The 5,286-nt window shown below is 45.8% G+C and overlaps 1 non-coding gene across 1 annotated transcript; it reads right to left on the reverse strand.

The window, feature by feature from the left end:
• Window positions 1–3,401: 3,401 nt before the first annotated feature.
• trnag-ucc (transfer RNA glycine (anticodon UCC)) lies at window positions 3,402–3,473 on the reverse strand. The gene has a single exon. It is a non-coding gene; the product is annotated as a tRNA-Gly (tRNA).
• Between the last annotated feature and the right edge of the window lie 1,813 nt (window positions 3,474–5,286).

Below are 5,286 nucleotides of genomic sequence, written 5' to 3' on the forward strand. Positions count from 1 at the left end.
TAATGATGACCGACTTGACACTGACATTTTTTACAAACCCACCGACTCCCACAGCTACCTGGATTACACCTCTTCCCACCCTACCTCTTGCAAAAATGCCATCTCGTATTCCCAATTCCTCCGCCTCCGCAGGATCTCCTCTCAGGAGGACCAGTTCCACCACAGAACACACCAGATGGCCTCCTTCTATAGAGACCGCAATTTCCCTTCCCACGTGGTTAAAGATGCCTTCCAATGCATCTTGTCCACATCCCGCACCTCCGCCCTCAGACCCCACCCTTCCAACCGTAATAAGGACAGAACGCCCCTGGTGCCCACCTTCCACCCTACCAACCTTCGCATAAACCAAATCATCCGCCGACATTTCCGCCACCTCCAAACAGACCCCACCACCAGGGATATATTTCCCTCCCCACCCCTTTCCGCCTTCCCCAAAGACTGTTCCCTCAGTGACTACCTGGTCAGGTCCACGCCCCCCTTCAACCCACCCTCCCATCCATGCACTTTCTCCTGCCACCGCAGGAAGTGCAAAACCTGCGCCCACACCTCCTCCCTCACCTCTATCCAAGGCCCTAAAGGAGCCTTCCACATCCATCAAAGTTTTACTTGCACATCCACTAATATCATTTATTGTATCCGTTGCTCCCGATGTGGTCTCCTCTACATTGGGGAGACTGGGCGCCTCCTCGCACAGCACTTAAGGGAACAGCTCTGGGACACCCGCACCAATCAACCACACCACTCCGTGGCCCAACATTTCAACTCCCCCTCCCACTCTGCCGAGGACATGGAGGTCCTGGGCCTCCTTCACCACCGCTCCCTCACCACAAGACGCCTGGAGGAAGAACGCCTCATCTTCCGCCTCGGAACACTTCAACCCAGGGCATCAATGTGGACTTCAACAGTTTCCTCATTTCCCCTTCCCTCACCTCACCCGAGTTCTAAACTTCCAGTTCAGCACTGTCCCCATGACTTGTCCGGACTTGTCCTACCTGCCTATCTCCTTTTCCACCCATCCACTCCACCCTCTCCTCCCTGACCTATCACCTTCATCCCCACCCCCTCACCCATTGATCCCTATGCTACTTTCTCCCCACACTCACCCTCCTCTAGCTTATCTCTCCACGCTTCAGGCTCACTGCCTTTATTCCTGATGAAAGGCTTTTGCCCGAAACGTCGATTTCGAAGTTCCTTGGATGCTGCCTGAACTGCTGTGCTCTTCCAGCACCACAAATCAGAATCTGGTTTCCAGCATCTGCAGTCATTGTTTTTACCATCTTCAGTTAACTCTCTTGGCTGCAAAGAAAACCTCGGGAATCTCTCCAAATGCCAGGAAATCTCAACCCTGGACATGGTGCAAGGCAGAGGAGTGTTAAAGAGATTTTGGGAAAATATTATCAATTGTCAGGTGGAAAAAATGTTAAAGAGGCAAACCATATAACCCAGTCTCCAACATTGTGAATCTTCAGAAACTCTGTGAGAAGTGAAATCCAAAATCAGAAACTGCTGACAAAAACTATCTGGTTTGGCAGTACCTGTGGGAGATTATTGAGTTCTGATGAAGTTGTCAAATATTGTCCACGATTATCTCTACATGGATGCTGCCAGACCTGCTGAGTTTTGTCGTGGAAAAAGTATAGAGAATCACCAGGAGAGTTCTTCAAGAAGTCGGTCTGTTTTTTGCAAACGAAAAACCGTGACCCCGAGAAAGCAGATTCTCGAATGCTCTCGAACTTCATTGTCCATGGATTTGTATACATTTTTCCCACGCTTTGTTTGCTTATCAGCATGCCTAAATATATTAATCAAAGTACCTCACACTCGCTACACAATAAACCAGTGATGTTAGTTCCCATCATCTCTTTAATTGTTCATTCCACTTAACGTTATTCTCATGTGACGGTTAGATATTTAATGTCAGCTTTCGCAACAATGGTCTTTCATTCCAGACCCTACTTCATATTTTCCAGATGTCAAAATTAGTTATTTATTGTCAATAATCTCAATCAGGCTGACTCAATTAACTATTAATTTGACACTTAATGTCATTTCCCAAATATGTATGTTCCCAATCGAGTCATAATGATACTTAACAGGAAGCCTAACTTTACTAACTGTAATCTAATCTCACCATCGAGACCTTTCAGCGTCAACGTTCTTTGCTAATTAGTGTGAGAGAATTCCACTATTCTTATCTCATCCTGCATTCTACAGGCCCCTTGCAACAGATCGCCAGTGGGGTTCATGCTTTAAGCCTTCCCTTGCTTTCATGCTTTAATCCTTCCCTTACTTTCATGCTCTTTATTTTTCATAACAACATTTTGTCATTCTGACCAATGGCAGTCATTCCTGGCACTGGATATACTGACGGTGAAGGGTCAGTGATCAGAGCGGACTGTCCCTGTAGTTCTGCTCCCGACTCTCCACCTCCCGCTCTGTTAGTAAACTCTCAGTCTCCTGGGAATTGCATTGTTCCCAATTTTGCCGGATTCCAGGCCTTTAACCTTGGCTGAACAGACAGTCGATGGTCTGAGGAATATCATTCCCAAACGTCTCATGTCCGAGGTAATAACAATTAATAACGATGTCTGTGCATCCTCCTCTCATATGTGAAAATCATTGTTGCGGACTGTAGGAACATTTATTGACCGACATTGAGGAGGTTTTGAACCAGATCAAACTCCTATGAGTTAAGAAGATGGTCGAGATCCCTTTTTCTTTTCCCCTGAAGGCAAATGTACGGCAATGCAATTCAATTGGTGAAACCTCCAGGCTTGAACCGAAACACAATTTACTTCGCACTATCGCTGTAACACAAACAAAAAAACAAAGTGTGGACTAACCCAACTCTATTGGAAAACTTAACGAAATGAAACATCATTTAACTATGAAACAGTCAATGTTCGAATATAGTAACATTGCATAAACCATACAAAACTGGTCTTCCTGCTACCGGAATGTAATTGTGAAACTTGAACGGATGAGAAAAAGGTATAATGTGATGTTTGTAATTCTTAAGCTTCCAAATGGTTTTGAGGTGCGAATGTATTTTAACCTTGAAGAAATTTGACGCATTTAAACCTCCTTCCTGTCCACGATAGTGGCTGTTGAATCTGTTCCGAATTTCCAGCGGCTTCTGTAATTTTTTAAGGTTTCTGACGATAGCAATCTCTCACTTTTCGAACAAAACAAAACGAACCTTATGTTGCGAACAATATTCAAATAAGCAATGGGCAGCAGAGAGGAAAGCTTTCGAGCAACGCTGCCCGGATTGTCTCGGCAATTAACAGGAACCATCGCCATGAAAACCCTAAAGCAACCTGACAAATTCATTTCGCCACAGAATGCAACGTTGGTGCTCAAGACTTTTCCTTGCAAAACCACAGGAAAAGCCACAACACTGCGATGGCTGGGAATCGAATCCAGATCAATTGCTTGGAAGGCAGCTATGCTCACCACTACACCACCACCGCGCTTAGCTCAGCTGTTGTCCCTTTTCCCAAACACACATAACAAGGCCGTGATAGTCACCAACTGAACTGGGGCTGAAATCAAAACAAGAAATTGCTTGTAAAACCTCAACAGGACTGAAAACACCAGAATCAGAAGCCTTCAGCTCTTAAGAACAATCACTGGATCCAAAAGGTTCACTCCCCAGAAATGCCTCCGGACCTGCTGAGGTTCCCAGCAATTTTTGTGCTGTCTCTCAAATCTGCAACATCTGCAGTTCTTTGTCAAATAGAAAACAAACGTTGACCCATTGAAGGGGATAGTTGATCAGGTGATAGTCCTCTTCATCCACAGATATAGATGGGATGGAGAATAGGATCATAAAATTCTTACAGTGTAGACACAGGCTATTCGGCTCATCATGCATCCCACCAAGTCTCACCCTCTACGCTATTCCTGTAACCCCGAATTTCTCATGGCTAACCATATAACCAACACTCACTTGGACACTATTGACTATTGAGCGTTGCATATCCACCCTAACCTGCGCATCTTTGGACTGTGCGAGGAAACTGGAGCACCCGGAGGAAACTCACGCAGACACGGGGAGAATGTGCAAACTCCACACAGAGAGTCTTCAATCAGACAGGGATCTGGGTAATTGGAGAGGTTTCAAGAGGGAGTGCAGATTGGTTTGTGAATGATGGGCCGAAAGCCTGATCTCAGTGCTGTAAAGGCTCTACAGTAACATGATTCCCTACATCCAGCATTCAACACAGTTTGCATTTTGTTTTAATCCGTCCTGTCATTGACATTATTTTGAGTGAAATGTATAGAGAGAGGTTGTTTGCGCATTCACACAGATCTGTGGTTTGATGGGTCAGGAGCAACATACAAAACAACAACTGGCGGAGGGAGAATTGAATTCCCCCTCCGAATCTGCCGAGGACATGCAGGACCTGGAACTTCTCTGTCACCACTCACTCACGACCCGGCGCCTGGAGGAAGAACGCCTGATCTTCCTCCTCAGGAACCTCCAAGCCTAGGGCATCAATGTGGCCTTTACCATTTGCCTGATTTCCTCCTCCGACCACCTTATCCCAGTTCCATCCTGCCAGCTTGGCACCATCCTCATGACCTGTTTACCTGCCAATCTTCCTTCCCACCTATCCGCTTCACCGTCCTCTCCGACCAATCACCTTTACACCCACCTCCATCCATCAATTGCGCTCTCCGCTCTCTTCTCCGCAGCCCCACTCCCTCCCATTTATCTGTCTACGATGGACACTCCCAGCCTCATTCCCGATGACGGTGTTTTGCCCGAAATGTCGACTCTCCTGCTCCTCGGATGTTACCTGACCTGCTGTGCTTTTCCAGTATTACTCTAACCTTGGCTCTGATCTCCAGCATCTGCAGTCCTCACTTTCACCTCGCATGACTGAATTCCTGGCCCTTACAGATCGAATTGGGTCTCGTGTTTTCATCATGAATTTCATTTTGTTTAATATATTTTATTTTAAAAATCATCACAATATGTTGATGCACTCATGAGCATGTAATGCCTTTGGACAGAACAATGCCTCCTTTCTCTGTGAACAAGTAGAATTAAAGGAATCGGTTTGGAGAATGTTTTCTCTCACAGAATCAGGAATAGGGAGTTATAATTCTCTCTGAAATAAACACAGGCCATTCAGAGGAATCTGATAAGGTCATGCAACATCTGCCGAGAGACGGGAAAGGTTAGCTCATGTGTTATGAGAGTAGGGGAATTCAGCAGACCGGTAGGAAGTTAGAAAAGTAATAATTACTGAACAATTGGAATGGGGTTAACGCTGA

Source organism: Chiloscyllium plagiosum, unplaced genomic scaffold, assembly GCF_037043375.1.
Source record: "Chiloscyllium plagiosum isolate Xiang-an unplaced genomic scaffold, Cpla_swu_hap1 HiC_scaffold_45, whole genome shotgun sequence".
NCBI lineage: Eukaryota > Metazoa > Chordata > Chondrichthyes > Orectolobiformes > Hemiscylliidae > Chiloscyllium > Chiloscyllium plagiosum.